The sequence below is a fragment of the Lissotriton vulgaris genome, chromosome 8 (assembly GCF_964263255.1).
Source record: "Lissotriton vulgaris chromosome 8, aLisVul1.2, whole genome shotgun sequence".
Taxonomy (NCBI): Eukaryota; Metazoa; Chordata; class Amphibia; order Caudata; family Salamandridae; genus Lissotriton; species Lissotriton vulgaris.
Genome location: NC_141696.1, coordinates 1,465,957,700 through 1,465,978,389, shown reverse-complemented (window position 1 = coordinate 1,465,978,389; position 20,690 = coordinate 1,465,957,700).

Here is a 20,690-nt window from a genome sequence, read left to right as displayed (position 1 = left end):
TGCTCTGTCGTATTATGAAAGCCTCACATAAATGCAAAGCAGGAAAGCCAAAAAAACAAAAATGGCAAACTCACCAAGCTTGAGCGAGATAAAATCTTGCACACCTCAAAGATGCCAGTAGGGGTATCCCACGTTGAATTTTGAAATAAATAAATGGTGCCAGCCCAGTTAAATTAAACCCTGCTGCTCACAAAATGCTCGTTCATAACACAAACACAGCCATGAAATTTGCCAGGTTTCCATAAATGACTGAAGGATACTGTAGTAGCCTCCTAGCTACTCAGCCCATACTCCAACTGCCAACCCTCATACCAGTCACACAAGCATTCCATCCAAGTCAATCACACTCACATTCTAATCTGGAACACTCACTGGCTGAGTAGCTAGAAGCAGAGAAATGCAGTAACATAAATACTAAACCCAGAATACTACAGATACCAGTTGAAGTAAAGTAGAATCTGGCATGTATAGGTTAAAGCTGAAAAGATGTAAGTACGTAATGAAGGAAAACACTCCAAGCAGGCTGTAGAGATAGCAGACAGCACAAAAAGTACAGGACTGACCAAGCTTGAGAGAAGTGAAAACTGGCACGCCCGAGTTGAGGCTGACCGGTGTCAAATGGTCACTGGTGGGGCTGGGGCTGGCAAGTAGTAACAGGTGGATGTAACAAGCTTGGGTTCTTCGATGTAGTTGCAGTATTTTGTAGGTTTCTTAGTTGCTGTAGGAAGATTTCTTGAATGGAAGTCCATAGAAATTGAATCCACGCATTCAAATTTGAAGACAAGATCGTTGCCAATATGTCATAGTGTGAAAGTCAACAGGAGGCCAGGTTGTGGTTCCAAGACGTAACTTTATTCAGGTACAAGTTACAGAAGCATTAAGTATAGCTAAGATGGTAAGAAGGCCTGTAAGTACGCCCCACCAGGAGCAGCCTCCTAGCTGCGCAGCCTTCTGACAACAAATGACTCACATCAGACTGTCAGCATTCCATGACATACCCAACATTCCATACAAACTCAGGCTGAACAACAAGGGGAAAGAGAGAGCAGGGTAAGAAGAGGAACATTCCCCCTACTACATGCCCCTACCTCAGTGCACCGAAAGTCACCGTCCCGTGGCGGTGTGCCTGTGCCGGCCACAGTGTATCCAGTGCCACCAAGTCTGTGCCCTGCAAATCATGGGACCTTTATGATTGAGTCCCGTGGTGCGGACGCCATCATGTCTCCTCCGGCACTGGGGAATGTGAAGTGGCAGGGCCATAGGCTCTCATGCATAAATAATACCCACACAGATACACCCAGATAGAGAGTGGAAATGGCGTCCAGCACAGGCGCCCGGCCCATTTTATTGGCAGGGTCACATGTCTTATGATGCATGTGCTGGATGGGTGTGGTGTGGGTGTAAGCCAGCCGTGAGGGAGTGGCTGTGGCATGCTGACAACTAGACCTGTGATCAGCAGATCACCACAGGGAAGACCTGGGATATGTAGCGTTGTCTCCCCCTCCCGTGAGCGTAAGCGGAGTGGGCTGGCCTGGCGTATGGGTGTGAACAATGACCCCGGCGCTCTGGGTGTGGTTCCTTCCTGGGCTGGACAATGAAGTAACTAATGCGTGTGTCCCTGTTGTAGTGCCAGCGCCACCCGGACTTCAATCCGCAATGTGTCACCCTGTGACCCAAGTCCCACAACATGAGCAACATGGATGTAAGGGGAAATCCCAACGCTTATGGAGCTGTCGTGGGACCTACCGAAAAAACTGCCATCATTCCCTTGGTACTTAGAGACCCGCAGGGTTGCCTGTACCCTCTGGTCCTACAGGGACACCTCTCCCTCATGGCATGGAAGATTTCCAGGGACCCTGGAAAGACAACTGTTGGACTTGGCCCTTTTCACTGACATTTTTTTGCTTTTTGCTTCCCCTAATTCAGGATGTCCCCCCTTTTTAATGTAATTGTATAGGCCCTGCGAGGTTGTAATGCCCTGTGTATTATTAAAATCAATGTTAGGTACAGGTGCTCTACCTTCAACATGGCTGCCATAGGCCCCTGTTACTGCAGTGTGGTCTTGTTAAGGCGCATTCTGGTTGCCTGGAGCTGGCAGGGACCCCAGACATTGTTGCCATTCCAGCCTGCCTTGCCTGCCCACAGTTAGAGTAGGGAAGCTCCTGGCACCTTCTAGAATAAGGGCGGAGATTAGTTTTGCCGCTTTAGAGGGTGCTCACCTGACCTGGGCCTATGCAAGGAAAGGGAGGGAAACTTTTCAGTCAGTTGGGGCATCACTGACCTGGGGAACCCACGCAGGAGTTTTAGGCGGGAGGGCCTAGTTAGGAACCTATGCTACTGGGAGTGACAGGATTTAGGTGCTGCCTCTTAAGCTGGGTGAGGTGTCCTAGACTAGCCCCCTGATCTGGCCCAGCGGTAGGGAACCCCAGAGACCATCTACAGTGACCTGCAGAGGAGGGAAGCCTGCCAGCAGCCCCCCAACTCAACCCCCCCTTCAAGTAACAGGAAACAAGGGACTGATATTTACAAGGGCGCAAACCCATCAAGCGCAACGAAACAGAAGACTTTCAAATTATCACAGGACTGCTGGGGAGTCAACCAGGTATTGGCCTGCGCTGTCCTGCCTAACTCCCCCTGACTGAAGTGGCTGAATTGCTGTCCTGAGGCAAGTGTCTACTGAAGTGAATGCTAAGCGCTCCTCCTTCAAAGCGCTAGCCCTGAACTGCCGAGCCTGTCTAAAGCTGAGCTGTACTGCTCTACAGCGCTCCCTTGCCGTGCCCCTGTGGAGCGCTGACTGAAACTGTCCCCCAAGCACTATATTGCCCAAGCGCTGTGTGTGTGCCTGGAAGCGCTGTCTCACGAGGCGCTACCTTCAACCCCACTCACCGCCGCAGCCCTTGAGGAGCGCCGTTGTGGAGAGCTATATTGCCCCCCTGGCGGCCCTCGGTGCCTGGAGGGCCGTAATCACCACCGCAACGCGGGAGCCTTCTGAGGGCATGCCAGCTCCGATGCGGTCAGGCACCGAGTGGCTGAGGCCCCCACTGCTGCCAGCGTCATCCCCGGCAGTCCTCGATGCCAGGAGAGGACCGCGCTGTGTACTGTGGGCCGCGATGGGCCCGGAAGAGTGAGCCAGGAGTAAAGAATCCCCCTCGGCGGCCCCCGGTGTGAGGAGAAGGCCGCCGCTACCTCAGGGAGGGCCGCGCTAGGCCCGGTGATGCCGCTTTCCAGCACCACGTGACGGGGGACGCCGGCCGCGTCACCGGCCCCGCCCCCGTCCAGCGCCACGCAGCGATTGGTTGCTGAGGCCGCGCCCACCGTGCTTGCTCCGCGATTGGAAACAATGGCCCTTGACACGAAGATAGAAGGGTGAAATAATTATAGGCCACAATGTGCTCTATAATAGCAAAAAAAGTCCAGCCGGACTTACAAAATTTATTCAATAGTTCAAATAACCAGTTAGAGACAAGCAATAAAACAGTGGGACACAGTCCTGTATCCTCAAAGCTTCCACAGACTAAAGGACAATACAAACATATACAAATACATCAGGCATGTAAACAAAAATTGGAGCAAGAAGGGGACTCTGTAATACACTTGCTTCACATATGTGGGGAACAAAATATATTATGCACATAATAGTGACCTAGTGTTAAGCCCACATATCATGTCGACGGCGTTTCGATCCTTTCATAGATAGTGGATCATCATCAGGACTACCATTGTTTGCCTGATAAAAGCCGTTCTGGAGGCAGGGAACCAAGGCCTCTAGTGTTGTAGCAGTATACTTGTCTAAGAGTGATCATTCACAAGAGTGAGGTCCAATCCTCAGTGCGGTTCAGGCCATTGTGGATATGTGCAAGAAAACATGCCAATGGTGTGAATTACTGGGTTGGCGTTGGAGTGAAGTAAGGGTCAAGTATAATTACATCAAGGCGGTGAATTGGAATTTCCACGGTGTTTGGGCGGACTGGGTCACGGCTAGTTAAACCGGGGTGCGTCAGGGCACTAGGACCTGAAACGACAGATAGAGCAGCTGTGCATTGAACACAGAATTGCTGCAACTGGAGACGGAGTATCTCGAAGGTTGCTGCGTGCGTCCTGGACTAAGATATCAAGGGATCAAGCAACTGTGCGCAGATCATAGATTGCTTGGGTAGGAAGCGGGGCGTCTGCAACATGGATCTCGTGGGTACCAGGGAGGCCGCGTTGAAGGGGTTAATGCCCGGTTGCTGCGAGGTTCCACGGCGCGACTGTGCACCGGGACGTTTCCTAGGCGTTCTATTACGGACGAAGGTACCGACTCAGCGCAATCCCCTGCTGTAGTTACGGGTCCACCACTACCTTGGAATCCTAATCACGACCTCACTCCCAACAGCGCTACTCGTCAATAACCTCGCAGCAACCGGGCATTAACCCCTTCAACGCGGCCTCCCTGGTACCCACGAGATCCATGTTGCAGAGTGCATAGAATTGCCACCACATCACGGGGACAGAAAGAAAGTGAAATAGATATATTAAAACAACGGGTAAGAGAATGGCAGCCTACCAAAAGGCCCTAAAGAGCGGGACCACTGTGAGGTTTCAGGTAATATGCAGGAAAATAGCCGCATCGATATACATTTTTTTCTCTTTACTTACTTGATGAAACAGAGATTTCTTCCATACCTAATGAAATGTTTTGCTCCTGTTTAATGAGATGCTAATTCTTTCAGGAAATGTTCATCGTTAACTAAAGAAATGCTAATGTTCTAAGGAAACGTCATGGTAACATGTTAAATTGATGATTGAACTGCTCCCTTTTCTCCCCTCCAATGAAATGCTTTGATGACTAATTGATACTGTGATTTTCCACTCCTGAACCTTAATCTTATATAAAAGTTATTTGATTTTTAATCAAACTCACTGGAGTGGCGTCAGTCATTGCGTGCCTTTTAATGTCTCAGTGGTTGCGTGTGCTGTGTAGTCACTTAACACCTAAGCTTTCGGGTGCCTACCTGCTTGTGCCAGGCTACCCCCGGGGAACTGGCGACCCCAGTTCCTACAACAACCAACTTTCAGCAGATGCTGAAACCTTTATCCAGCAGGCGTGGGCTTCAGGCACCATCAAGAGATATTGCTCGTCTTGGAGATGATGGAATAGTTGATGTTTGGACAGACATCTGAATCCCTTGTGGGCAGAAGTTACTCACAATCAATTTTTTGGCAGAATTGGCACAGTCAAGGTTGGCATACCATGCAGTCAATTCCTTTAGGTCAGCCATATAAGCCGGACATAACATTATTGATAGCAAACCTCCTGGAGAAAACCCTTAGGTCTGTTAACTAATGAAGGGTATCAGACTCTCTAACCCCTCGGCGCTCAGATAGTTAGTCATATGGGACGTTAATGATGTCTTACAACTAATCCTTAGTTGGCAGGATAACCAGTGCTTGTCACGAAAGGAACTCTCAGCAAAACTGCCCATATTTCTATACCTCATTTCATGTAAAAGGGTGTCCGATGTGAGGACTTTGGATACCTCCACTAGGGTTGCCACGCCAGGAGGAGTCACGTTTACCATATGTAGGAGAACTAAGAAAAATACCATGTCAGTATCTTATCCTAGTAATGCCCCAAACTATGTGTAGTCAGATGCATTAAGGTATATGAAGAAATTACAGAGGATATCAGACCAGCAGGTGTTGTAATTTGGCAGCGATTGGGTTAATATTAGCAGAAGCCATCCTGTATTTAGAGACTATCCTGTCCATTTTGTGGAATCCATTTTGTATTTCTGTCAGCCAATTCTTTTGCCATGTGCTACCATGTGCTCGCCATGTGCTCTGTCCTACCTTGCTGTTCTCTGCTCTTAAAATCTGCCTAGAGACTAGATATATTTAGCATCTTCCGCCTTTGCACATGCTCAGTTGAGCTTGCAGCTGTCTTTGCAGCTGCCACTAGAATGTAACTGTCTGGTTGTGTTTGCCTTAAACAGCCACTGTTAGCTCCTCGCACTAGTTGACTGTGCATTTTCTGTATGACCTTATATGTACCTGAAATCAGCATTTTGTACTTGTACCGTCTTCATTTGAGTCACTGTGTGGGTATAATAGGACCAAGCTCCTTCCATTAAGTGTGCTGCTTCATACATTACCGAAGGGTGCTGTGTGAATGTAGTTCCACCTCATGAGGATAATAAACTTGTATTTTCTATTCCAGTTTCTGTGCCAACTTCTATTCTATTGGTCTGGGGACTTGTGCAGAGATGGGCGAACCCCTATCACTGGTAGGCGTGGCTGAGGCCCACCATGACAAATTGGTGCCCGACACGTGGGGCTCATCGGCGACTCGGATGCCCGAAGGACTGGTCAAAACGAAGGATTGGAATCTCGCTTTGGACGCGATCGCTGCCTGAAGAGACCCGAGTCTTGGCAACCACGGCGTTTTTCCTTTCTTTCTGATCTGACCATCCAGGTGGTGCCGGTCCTCGACTGAGACCTTGACCCTTGCTGGTAGGTCGCTCCTTCACCAAACAGCTCCACCTGTGTGTCCTGACCCTGCCCCAGCTGCCGCTGCTGTAGAAGTTGAGGCCCTCCTCCACCCGCAGGCTACCACCTTCCCCTCATCCCTGGTGGCCAGTGGTAGGCCTTAGGGGTCAGATGTAGGTAAGTATATTTTACTGATTCATAAATACCAAATTTTACCGATTCGGTATTTATGAATCGGTAAAATGGAAGGCGGGAGATTTAGGTAGAATCGGTAATTGAATTACAGATTCTGTAAGAATCGGTATTTACCGAATCTGTAAATACCGATTCGGTAATGCCCATTGATTCCTATGGGCATTGAAGCCCATAGAAATCAATGGGCATTACCGAATCAGTATTTACCGATTCAGTAAATACCGAATGTTGCAACGGTGCAGGGGGTGTCACTTTGACACCCTCTAGCACCCCAGATTCAGGCACGTGTGGCATGTGGCACACAGACATGGCCTAAGTGCATGTCTGTCTGTCACATGGCATAGGTGTGCATGCACACATGTGCATGCACACCTGGAATCGGTATTTTACCACCCAATTGGATTGGGTGGTAAAATACCGATTCGGTAAGTCCTGTGGGACTCAGAAGAGTCCCACCTACATTTGAAAATTACCGAATCGGTAAAAATGCAGATTCGGTATTTTACTGATTCGGTAAATTTACAGATTCGGTAAATTTACCGAATCGGCAAAATAGGGCCCCTACATGCCAAATACTTAATACCGGTCGGTAATGGCCGAAATCGGCCGTTACCGACCGGTATTTTGGCTCCTACATCTGGCCCTAGGTTTGTTTCACTGTCGCTGTCTGTCTGTCTTCCCTGAACTGCCCATACTGACTTCTGGTGTCTGTGAACGCTGTTGCCTGTATCCCCCCTATGCCTGCATTCTTATCTTTGCCCTTCTCTTGCCTTCTGTTTCCTGATTGTGCTCATTCTATTGCCTTCTGCTCCCCTGATTGCACTCGTTTTTTGTGCCTTCTGCTCCCCTGATTGTATCAGTTTTTCTTGCCTTCTGCTCCCCTGATTGCACTTGTTTTTCTTGCCTCTGCTCCCCTGATTGTACCCATTTTTCGTGCCTTCTGCTTCCCTGATTGTACTCGTTTTTCTTTCCTCAACTGCCCTTTGTGCTCTCTGTACCACCCGTTTCCCCCCGTTTTTTGTGACCTTTCTACCCTTTCTTGGGACCTTTGTGACTCTGTGCCACTCATTTCCCCCTGTTTATTGTGACCTTTTCTGCCCCTTCTTGTGACCTTACTGCCTCTGTGCCACTCGTTTTCCCCCATTTTTTGTGACCTTTCTGCCCTTTCTTGTGACCTTTCTGCCTCTGTGCCACTCATTTCCCCCCATTTTTTGTGACATTTTCTACACTTTCTTGTGATCTTTGTGCGTCTGTGCTACTCGTTTCCCCCAGTTTTTATATGTCCTTTCTGCGCTTTTTGTGACATTTGACCCTGCTTGCAGGCAGGTCGCCCCCACGCCGCTGCTCGTCACATGACTGCCTGGTTTCTGCCTCCTTGCTGCCTCATTGTTTCCTGGGTTTTTCCCTCCTCTGTGCCCATCCGCGCCTGTACCGCACCCAGCGCCAGAACCCCTGGACCCCGCGAATGCCACGACACCAGAATCCACTACGACGCCAGCACCCTCCACGCACTCAACGCCGGCAAAAACTACGCCTGCTTCCAAGCCACCCTGAAATGGACCCACGGACCCTTGTCCTGCCACACCTGCAGCTTCACCTGCGACAGAACCACCAAACCTCCAAGGACTGGACCCAACCACCTCCGCTGCATACTCAACACCCGCTCCGCACGCAAACACGCCACCGAGCTCTGGGATCTGCTCAACACCTCCGCCCCAGATGTGGCCTTCCTGACCGAGACCAGGTGGAACGACTCCTCGGGGCCCGACATCACCATAGCCATCCCGGACGGCTACAAGATCACCCGCAGGGATCGCGCCAACAGAATCGGATGAGGAATAGCCATTGTCCACAAGTCCACCCTCAAGGTCGCCACCCACGCAGACGACACCCTCAACACCGCCGAACACCTGCACTTCCAGATCCACACCGACCCAAACACCACCCTCAGAGGAACACTCATCTACAGACCCCCCCCCCGACCCGGGGCTCAGTTCAGTGACTCCATCGCCGACCTCGCCAACACCCACGCACTCGCCTCTACAGTCTACATCCTCCTCGGGGACCTGAACTTCCATCTCGAGAACAACAACGACGCCAACTCCGCCACCGGGATCAACAACCTCACCAACCTGGGCCTCAGACAACTCGTCACCGTACCCACCCACGCCGCCGGCCACACGCTGGATCCCGTCTTCTCCACAGGCTCCCACGTCACCTTCGACCACACCACCGAACTCCACTGGACCAACCACCTTTGCATCCATTTCACCTTCAAGTAACCAACCACGTTCCACCGCGCCCAACAGCTGCCTCGCCGCTGCTGGAGCAAACTCACGAAGACCAGCAGATCTCCTCCCTCACCAAGACCCACCCGCCAACCCCACCAACCCAGACGCCGCAGCCCGAAACCTCAGACAGTGCATCGACGACTGCGCCAAAACCCTCGCCCCGCTCAACAAACCCTCCAACAGCCACGCCAACAAGAGAGCCACCTGGTTCACCGACGAGCTCCAGACCTCTAAACACGCATGCCGGAAACTGGAGAAGACAATGGCTCCACGAACGCACACCGGACAACTACGCAGCCCACAAGGACGCCATCCGCAGACACCACCACCTCATCAGATTAGCCAAGAGATCCTCCTTCAAAGACCGCTTGGATAACAACGCACACGACAGCAAAGAGCTCTTCAGCATCGTAAAGGAACTCTCCAACCCCAGCGCCAACGTCAACGACATCCCGCCCTCACAAGAACTGTGCGACTCACTAACCATCTTCTTCCACCGCAAGATCGCTGACATCCACGACAGCTTCAACACCACGACCGCCCCGACTGTGCCAGACTTCACCTCCCCTGTGAACACTACCAGCGCCAACCGCCTGACCTCCTGGTCCAACGACGACGAGACACGCAAGGTCATGAACCCCATCCACTCGGGATCTCCGTCTGACCCGTGCCCACACAACGTATTCGAATTGCAGTAGGAGGGTAAACCCGGTAGTCAAGGGACCTGGGTAGTTATGTGTTATAGAAAGAGTGGTCCCAGACCTCATGGAATTACTTTATATACAGTAACAAATTTTCTTAAACCAATTTATTTATGAAACACTATTGTTTATTCAAATAGTGTAAATACATTTTTCACTGTATTTTTTCTTTTTGGGGTGTATATACATATAAATAATTAATACACATCTTAACAGTGCCCACTGTACAGGAAGGAGGGAAAGGGGGGTGCAGTGTTGGGAAGGTGTGGGTAGGTTCAAGTGACAATCCAATTGTAAATTGCGTCTAACAATTGAAAATGGCTTCCCAGGGGAGCCAAACCGGAATTAATCGAAAAATCATATTAAGCATTAATATAGCATCATAAATGACAGGTGTAATTAATCACACTCCGATCATGTGCTGCGGCTGATAGTCGACCCTCATTGTAGGGATACTACCCCTTACATGGCGGGTCTTCTTCAGGACAGTGAGAGGGTGGGGGGGCTTTTTGGTAGGCGGTTCCTAAGGGAAAAGGGTAATTTACAAGGGATTACTTAGTGATCACTAAATGACGACTATTTACACAGAGTTACATAAAATTACAACATACATTGGTAGATCCAATGGTAGGTCCCAGAGGACCTTAGAATGGAGTAGCAGGCTAATTCAAGTCGGTACAGGATCATGGGTAATTTAGCAATTAGTCAAAAGTATGGCATATGACTAAGGTGGAGTCTCAAGTGAAAAGGTCATGGCATATTTATAGGAGATGTCAAAACATAGGGCTATGGATATTAATACACATAATTCATAGATTTACCTTGTGTTCAGATCATGTAATGGTCTGTCGTGAGAAGGAATACGTGTTTTAACAGGGTCATTCCTACAGAAATTAATAAACAAACAATTTCGCTAGAATCAGAAACTTGGTTAATTGTGCTGGGGGAGGTGGGTGAAGGAGGGGCACCTTAAAGGTGCATTTACCTGATAAAGGGTCCCTTAAGTTGCTAAATTCTTGTAGATGCAGAGCACTCTAAGATTGGTCCTGTGGCCGGTGTACCTCGTGGCTAGACAATCTAAATGGAATAAGTTTAGGCTTGTAAGATAATTAAATTATTATTTCAGGGTTGACAATTTTAGTAAAACAGAATTACGGCTGATTACCTGTTTATGAGCGTACCAGTCCTTGAACGGGTGATGGTTCTATCCCGACTCGGTCGCTGTAAACAAAGAAGGGGCATATCAGACCATGTTGAGTACGATCTAAATTAATGGGCTCGACGGATGCAAACACAAGGGGGCATCTCTTACCTAGGGGCGCGGGTCAGAATCCTCCATACCCGGCATCCTGCAACTCCCGTGGCAATTGGAATGAGTAGCGCACGAGTTTACGGGAGATTGTAGTACAAACGCTTCCGCATCATGTGACCGCGAGGGCAATAGAAGAAAGCTTACGCTGATCGTCATGGTAACCAGGACGCTTTGTTACGGCGTTCATGTGTAGTATAAAGATGGCCTAAAAATTGCATGGTTGGCAACATTTATAAATTAAAAATAATTTAATTAAAGTTAAATTGTCAGTATCCCACCATGTGACCGCGAGGGCAATAGAAGAAAGCCTACGCCGGTTGTATTAGTTACCGGGACGCGTTGTTACGGCGTTCATGGGTAGTGGAAGGTGGTCTTTGTGATGCATGGAATCCACCATAGGAATTGAAATTTTAGATGAATTAGATTGTAAGCGCCAACCAGGGTAGCTCTATTAATTTCGAAATTACAATCCACGCATTGAGAGTGAAATGGAACGTAATCAGGTAATCATTTGGTGTACCTAATGAGACAGTTGGACTGGTATGGTTATAGTGTGTAAGATTATTGGCCGGACCAGGTGATTAATATCACAGGGTATAAAGAGGAATACAGCATTTACAAAGTCCTGTGTTGTATTTCTCTCCATATTGGAATTAGATTGTATTAAAACCATGTAATTACCATCACAGGGTATTAAGGTGGTCAAAATTAAAATGGACATCATTAACCATGTTACCAACAGACAAAATCATTATAAGCAGTGTAGAAAAAACAACTCATTGTTGGAAGTGCAATCATTATAGATTATTGATACATCTCCGGGACCACGTAACTACCTCACAGGGTGTTAAAATGGTCCCAACATCGCTACATAGTGAACTCATACGTGAGGAGCTGGGACACCACTCGGACTATCAGACACTTAGGTGGAATGTAGACCTGTTATTAGATAGTGGCCATCTGTACAAAACTGCTATCTAACTCATTCAGTCCTTCGTTGATAGAATTGAAATGGGTAATCCATTTAATTTTTCGTACATTTAGTAACGTACAAATGTTACCTCCTCTTGCTCCGAGAGTGCCTTTCTCTATGACTGTCCATTTGAGTTCTTCGGGCGTATGTTTAAACGTTTTAAAGTGCTCCACCAGGGGGGCACCAACTGTTTCACATCTGATGCGGCTGCAATATTGTAGAATTCTAGATTTGGCTTTCTGTTGTGTCTGCCCTATATATATCAACTGACAGGGGCAGACAATGCAGTAGATGACATTCATAGTGTTACAGTTAGTGTAATGTTTAAGGGCAATTTTCTCTTCTTTGTGCACAAACTCCTTGATTTGTAGGGTGTAGTCGCAAGCTTTGCAGTTACCACATCGGTAGTGCCCTACAATAGGTTGTAAATTCCACATGGATGTGAGTGAAGGTGGTGTGGGTGTCTCTAAGAAGGAACAGACCACATGTTCTCGGATATTTTCTGATTTTTTGAATGAATGCATCAGCGGGTTTTTCATTTCCAAATCGTCACTGATCAAATTCCAATATTTGTTCACAACTTTTTTTATTTAATTGCTCTTTGTAGAGAAAGTTGTTACGCAAATTAAGCGTTCAAGTTCTGATGTGTCTCTCGTGTTCCCTTGTAGGAGAGATTCACGTGGGCAAAACCATGCTCGTTTTCTCGCACGTTTTACCATCCTCTTAGGATATCCACGGTCCATCAAGCGTTGGATTAATTCTTCTGATTTAGCCATATAGTTTTCTTTCAATGTGCAATTACGCCTTATGCGCAAAAAGTGCCCAAAAGGCAAATTGTCCCGTAATGCCCTGGGGTGGTGACTTGAGTATTGCAAATGGGAATTTCTCTCAGTTGGTTTCCTGAAAAGTGTGGTGCATAGCTTGTCTTCTTGTACAAAAATAGTTAAATCCAGGACATTTATGGTGGAAGGACTAGATTCCAAAGTGAATTGGATGTCTGGGGACCTGGCATTCAGCCATGTGTGGAAACCGGTCAATTCAGATTGATCACCTTCCCAAATCATGATGATGTCGTCTATGTAACGCATCAATTTTTTTATCATAGGTCTGAAGGGGTTCGTGGTGTTCAATACAAAATGTCGCTCATATGTAGCCATAAAGATAATCGCTAAATTAGGGGCAAATGCTGCCCCCATAGCGACTCCTTTTGTCTGGATATAAAATTCATTCTGGAAAACAAAATTTTTTTGCATCATAGCGATCTTTAACAATAGGATGATGATTTGGGTAGGTACATAAACAGTCGATATTCTTTGATTGAGTACCATGGTGATCACTTCAATGGCTTCTTCTTGTGGAATGTTGGTATAAAGTGAAACAATATCACTAGTTACCAATAATTGACTAGTTGGGTCAAAAGGCAAACCATCTACGATGGTGATGGTATGAGTGGTGTCCCTCAAGTATGTCTCAGTGTTTATGGCAATGGGTTTCAAAAAGAAATCAATATAACAGCAAAGTGGCTCTAATATAGATCCACACCCAGAGACTATGGGGCGCCCTGGGGGGTTGCTAATGTCTTTATGAATCTTTGGTAATATGTAGATAGTAGGAGTCCAGGTTTTTTTTTTGATTGAGATACTGAAACTCTTGTTCTGAAAGGAAACCTTGGTCCAATCCTTCTATAGTCACACGTAGTATTTCAGATGCCATCTCTTTGGTTGGATCCCCTGGAAGTTTTTTATAGCTTACACCATCATTTAATTGTCTCATCACCTCACCTTAATACTTATCGACATCTTGGACCACAATAGCACCGCCTTTGCCGGCAGGTTTTATGACAACATTTTTGTTGTTTCTCAGGCTCTGTAGAGCAAGTTTTTCATTGTGACTGATATTGAATTTGGTGTATTTCTTTTTTGTAAGTAGGTTTTCTACATCTCTCATTACTACGGAGTCATATGTTAGGATTTTATTGGTCATCATGTGGACTGGCGGAACGTAGCTAGAAGGAATCCTTAATCCTGAATGTGATTTGGAACTCGAGTATGGAGACATTCGGAATTGATATCTCAATCTTACTTTCTGGAAAAATTTGGACAATTCAGTTTTGACATTGAATGTATTAGGAACTGACGTGGAGACATATGATAAGCCTCTGTTGAGCACTGCTATTTCATTCTCAGTCAATGTATAGTTGGATAAATTGACCACAGGGCTTTCCTTCACCACCTGTAGTTTTTCCGGCGGGTTGACCTCTCCCCGTGTTCCTCCTGGTTGAATCGGACTTGTTTCTGACCCCGACCTCGATTGGCGTCCCAGTCTCCACCGTTGTTCTGTTGTCCCCTGTTGGTACCTCCCTGGAAGGGGCGGCCACGTCCTCCTGGTGATCTCCATGAGCCTTGGTCTAAAAAAGAAGAAGACTGGGGTGGTTGGTAGTGGTAGTCTTGGTACGTATAATTACCACTGGGTCCTGACTGTTCTGAATCGCCTTCTGAACTGTATGAAGAGTCCGAGAAGGTGGTATAATTCCGTCTGCCTCTATATCCCCCACGTCCTCTATTCCTAAAGCGGCCTTGGTTGTCTTGTTTGTAGAAGTCCTCTTGCAGGTAAGGATAAGTCTTTTTCTTATCATAGAGTCGAATATCCCTAGCTAATTTGTTCAGTTTCTTAGTTTGGGTCGTGATAACAAAGTCTTTAAGTGTGGCATCCAATTTTTTCAAGGCATCCTGTGCATTTGTCAAAGTGGGACCGCTTTCGATTTCGGCCTTCAAAGTTGTAATTTCTTCCGGAAGGATTTTAATTTGCTCCGCCGCCGTCTCGACTCCCAACACCATCCAGTGTCGGGAGCAGTTGTTTGCTACGAAACTGAATCCTTCACGGAAATGGGGACATCCACAAATATCGCAGGTTCAATTTTAATGTGCAATCCAGTAGGGATAATGTTAGCCTGAAGGTATTGGGTTAGTAGGTGTCCATGTAATCTAGTTCTTACTAGTTTCTTTTCAAGGCGCTCCAAACGTGCAATTTTATCATTGAGACTGAAATCGATCCCAGGTGTACTATCTGACAGGAAAGTGTTAGCCTGATCTTGTATGAGTTGTTTAATGTAATCCTCTGTGTAAGATAAGGTTTCAGCGTCCACCATAGTGGATCTGAGTACAACCTCGTCTGGGGAAGGACACGACCTCACAGGTAGATACCTGCGCTAAAATAGAATTACAGTAGGAGGGTAAACTCGGTAGTCAAGGGACCTGGGTAGTTAGGTGTTATAGAAAGAGTGGTCCCAGACCTCATGAAATTACTTTATATACAGTAACAAATTTTCTTAAACCAATTTATTTATGAAACACTATTGTTTATTCAAATAGTGTAAATACGTTTTTCACTGTATTTTGTCTGTTTGGGGTGTATATACATATAAATAATAATATACATCTTAACAGTGCCCACTGTACGGGAAGGAGGGAAAGGGGGGTGCAGTGTTGGGAAGGTGTGGGTAGGTTCAAGTGACAATCCAATTGTTAATTGCTTCTAACAATTGAAAATGGCTTCCCAGGGGAGCCAAACCGGAATTAATCAAAAAGTCATATTAAGCATTAATATAGCATCATAAATGACAGGTGTAATTAATCACACTCCGATCATGTGCTGTGGCTGATAGTGGACGTTTCTACCCTCATTGTAGGGATACTACCCCTTACATGGCGGGTCTTCTTCTGGACAGTGAGAGGGTGGGGGGGGGCTTTTTGGTGGGCGGTTCCTAAGGGAAAAGGGTAATTTACAAGGGATTACTTAGTGATCACTAAATGACGACTATTTACACAGAGTTACATAAAATTACAACATACATTGGTAGATCCAATGGTAGGTCCCAGAGGACCTTAGAATGGAGTAGCAGGCTAATTCAAGTCGGTACAGGATCATTATTAATTTTGCAATTAGTCAAAAGTATGGCATATGACTAAGGTGGAGTCTCAAGTGAAAAGGTCACAGGATATTTATAGGAGACGTCAAAACATAGGGCTATGGATATTTATACACAGAATTCATAGATTTACCTTGTGTTCAGATCATTTAATGGTCTGTCGTGAGAAGGAATACGTGTTTTAACAGGGTCATTCCTACAGAAATGAATAAACAAAGAATTTCGCTAGAATCAGAAACTTGGTTAATTATGCTGGGGGAGGTGGGTGAAGGAGGGGCACCTTAAAGGTGCATTTGCCTGATAAAGGGTCCCTAAAGTTGCTAAATTCTTGTAGATGCAGAGCACTCTAAGATTGGTCCTGTGGCCGGTGTACCTCGTGGGTAGACAATCTAAATGGAATAATTTTAGGCTTGTAAGATAATTAAATTATTATTTCAGGGTTGACAATTTTAGTAAAACAGAATTACGGCCGATTACCTGTTTATGAGCGTACCGGTCATTGAACGGGTGATGATTCTATCCCGACTCGGTCGCTGTAAACAAAGAAGGGGCCTATCAGACCGCGTCGCGTACGATCTAAATTAATGGGCTCGACGGATGCAAACACAAGGGGGCATCTCTTACCTAGGGGCACGGGTCAGAATCCTCCATACCCGGCATCCTGCAACTCCCGTGGCAATTGGAATGAGTAGCGCACGAGTTTACGGGAGATTGTAGTACAAACGCTTCCGCATCATGTGACCGCGAGGGCAATAGAAGAAAGCTTACGCTGATCTTCATGGTAACCAGGACGCTTTGTTACGGCGTTCATGTGTAGTATAAAGATGGCCTAAAAATTGCATGGTTGGCAACATTTATAAATTAAAAATAATGTAATTAAAGTTAAATTGTCAGTATCCCACCATGTGACCGTGAGGGCAATAGAAGAAAGCCTATGCCGGTTGTATTAGTTACCGGGACGCGTTGTTACGGCGTTCATGGGTAGTGGAAGATGGTCTTTGTGATCCATGGAATCCACCATAGGAATTGAAATTTTAGTTGAATTAGATTGTAAGCGCCAACCAGGGTAGCTCTATTAATTTCGAAATTACAATCCACGCATTGAGAGTGAAATGGAACGTAATTCAGGTAATCATTTGGTGTACCTAATGAGACAGTTGGACTGGTATGGTTATAGTGTGTAAGATTATTGGCCGGACCAGGTGATTAATATCACAGGGTATAAAGAGGAATACAGCATTTACAAAGTCCTGTGTTGTATTTCTCTCCATATTGGAATTAGATTGTATTAAAACCACGTAATTACCATCACAGGGTATTAAGGTGGTCAAGATTAAAATGGACATCATTAACCATGTTACCAACAGACAAAATCATTATAAGCAGTGTAGAAAAAACAACTCATTGTTGGAAGTGCAATCATTATAGATTATTGATACATCTCCGGGACCACGTAACTACCTCACAGGGTGTTAAAATGGTCTCAACATCGCTACATAGTGAACTCATACGTGAGGAGCTGGGATACCACTCGGACTATCAGACACTTAGGTGGAATGTAGACCTGTTATTAGATAGTGGCCATCTGTACAAAACTGCTATCTAACTCATTCAGTCCTTCGTTGATAGAATTGAAATGGGTAATCCATTTCATTTCTCGTACATTTATTAACGCACAAATGTTACCACCTCTTGGTCCGAGTGTGACTTTCTCTAGGACTGTCCATTTGAGTTCTTCGGGCGTATGTTTAAACGTTTTAAAGTGCTCCACCAGGGGGGCACCAACTGTTTCACATCTGATGCGGCTGCAATGTTGTAGAATTCTAGATTTGGCTTTCTGTTGTGTCTGCCCTATATATATCAACTGACACGGGCAGACAATGCAGTAGATGACATTCATAGTGTTACAGTTAGTGTAATGTTTAAGGGCAATTTTTTCTTCTTTGTGCACAAACTCCTTGATTTGTAGGGTGTAGTCACAAGCTTTGCAGTTACCACATCGGTAGTGCCCTACAATGGGTTGTAAATTCCACATGGATGTGAGTGAAGGTGGTGTGGGTGTCTCTAAGAAGGAACAGACCACATGCTCTCGGATATTTTTAGATTTTTTGAATGAATGCATCGGCGGGTTTTTCATTTCCAAATCGTCACTGATCAAATTCCAATATTTGTTCACAACTTTTTTTATTTCATTGCTCTTTGTAGAGAAAGTTGTTACGCAAATTAAATGGTCAAGTTCTGTTGTGTTTCTTGTGTTCCCTTGTAGGAGAGATTCACGTGGGAGAAACCATGCTCATTTTCTCGCACGTTTTACCATCCTCTTAGGATATCCACGGTCCATCAAGCATTGGATTAATTCTTCAGATTCAGTCATATAGTTTTCTTTCAATGTGCAATTACGCCTTATGCGCAAAAATTGCCCAAAAGGCAAATTGTCCCGTAATGCCCTGGGGTGGTGACTTGAGTATTGCAAAAGGGAATTTCTCTCAGTTGGTTTACTGAAAATTGTGGTGCATAGCTTGTCTTCTTGTACAAAAATAGTTAAATCCAGGAAATGTATGGTGGAAGGACTCGATTCCAAAGTGAATTGGATGTCTGGGGACCTGGCATTCAGCCATGTGTGGAAACCTGTCAATTCAGATTGATCACCTTCCCAAATCATGATGATGTCGTCTATGTAACGCATCAATTTTTTTATCATAGGTCTGAAGGGGTTCATGGTGTTCAATACAAAATGTCGCTCATATGTAGCCATAAAGATAATCGCTAAATTAGGGGCAAATGCTGCCCCCATAGCGACTCCTTTTGTCTGGATATAAAATTCATTCTGGAAAACAAAATTTTTTCGCATCATAGCGATCTTTAACAATAGGATGATGACTTGGGTAGGTACATAAACGGGCGATATTCTTTGATTGAGTACCATGGTGATCACTTCAATGGCTTCTTCTTGTGGAATGTTGGTATAAAGTGAAACAATATCACTAGTTACCAATAATTGACTAGTTAGGTCACAAGGCAAACCATCTACGATGGTGATGGTATGAGTGGTGTCCCGCAAGTATGTCTCAGTGTTTATGGCAATGGGTTTCAAAAAGAAATCAATATAACAGCAAAGTGGCTCTAATATAGATCCACACCCAGAGACTATGGGGCGCCCTGGGGGGTTGCTAATGTCTTTATGAATCTTTGGTAATATGTAGATGTAACGACCGGATTTTCGGACCAGATAGAATCAGCTCATCAGAGCACCACTAACCCAGCCGAAATATAATCACCTCCCTCCTTAGGACCTATTTACAACAGGTATCTATATTTCCTACCCAAGGATGGGGAATTAGCAATATACATGCTTGGATCTTCTACAATACCACACTCATACAATATAGTCTCGCGACCATATAGGCCCAGACTAATCTACCCTAGGGCAGTTCTGATTACTTACCATTACACACTGGCTACACCCAGTGCTCGCTCAAGATAGGCACTGTATCCCCCCAGTGCTCTCACTATTTCATACAAACACAAGCCACAATCCTGTGGGTATACACACCAACCTCAGTCAGTGCTCTCATTAACGCCTCTTTCTCTAGAAACGATCTCATTACACATCGGTGTCCCTCCCGATGCTCTAATTAACGCCACTTTCTCTAGAGGCGATCTCATTACACACCAGTATCCACCCTGGTGCTCTCATTAACGCCGCCTTACAACGACGATCACTTTCCTATGAATACCTTTAGCTCTTATTGGGAAATCTCTCATTATCCACTAGAGGTACAATACTACAATATTATGAATAAAGGCCGAATTACATGGTGTACAACTTATTCTCTAGCTCAAGGGCTCCTCTCTCCCTAATTATTCAGTTATCACTTACCTGATCGGGGGTCGCTTCCGTTCGTGCAATGACACCTGACTAGAAGAAAAGGTTACCTTCACTGTATAAGAACAAGGCATACGCTGGTTCACTAAGAACTGGGGTATCTTTATTAACAATAACAATAACAATATAACACTATACTATAACATATAGCCTGAAAAGGAAAGTGAAAAGGTTAGAATGTGTGCACGCTAATAAGAAAGGGTCGATATCACCTCATTAATGGGAAGTCTGGACTCAGCAGTCATCTAGGTTCCCTTCTCGTCTGTGCCTTAGCTCGTCTTAGGGTCACACCTCTGCAGTCACGGATACACGTCTGCACCGCTATGCTCTGTCTCCTCCGTTTCCCTCCAAGTCACCGGAACTTTCCTCTTGTCAGCTGTGTTCTCTCTGGCTGTTCTGCACTACTCCTCTCTCCTCGCAATCACGGACTGTCTTCACTTCTCAACTTCGATCTTAAACTTAATTTCTACCACTCTGGTATTCACTCTCTCAACTAACTGCTTCACTCTGTATGCTCCGATCTTAATGTCGAAGCTCGCCAGCTGCTCCAACTAAAATAACTTCAATCTTTCTAAGAGAGTATCAGCTTCTCGGTCTTTCACCGACTTCAAAATGGTGACTGTCTGCCTTGAAATAATTATTTGCATTGATGCTAACGACTAGCTGCCGCCTAGAGACTTACTGACTCACTGCCTCATGCTTTCGCTAATATGGAAGCTTGTCCTTTCATGGAAAGTTACGGCCAGTAACCTGCCGCTCACCAAATTCTTGAACCTCCCCGTACCAAGGACACGTTCTCAGCCGGCCGGCCTGATGTTATGTCTTCGGCATGGAGAAAAATACAGTCTTTCGATAAGGGCCAGCCTGAGCCGGTTCTCTCCAAGCGAACAACACCTCATAACTAAAACATTACACTTGACCTAGAAGCATCTCAAG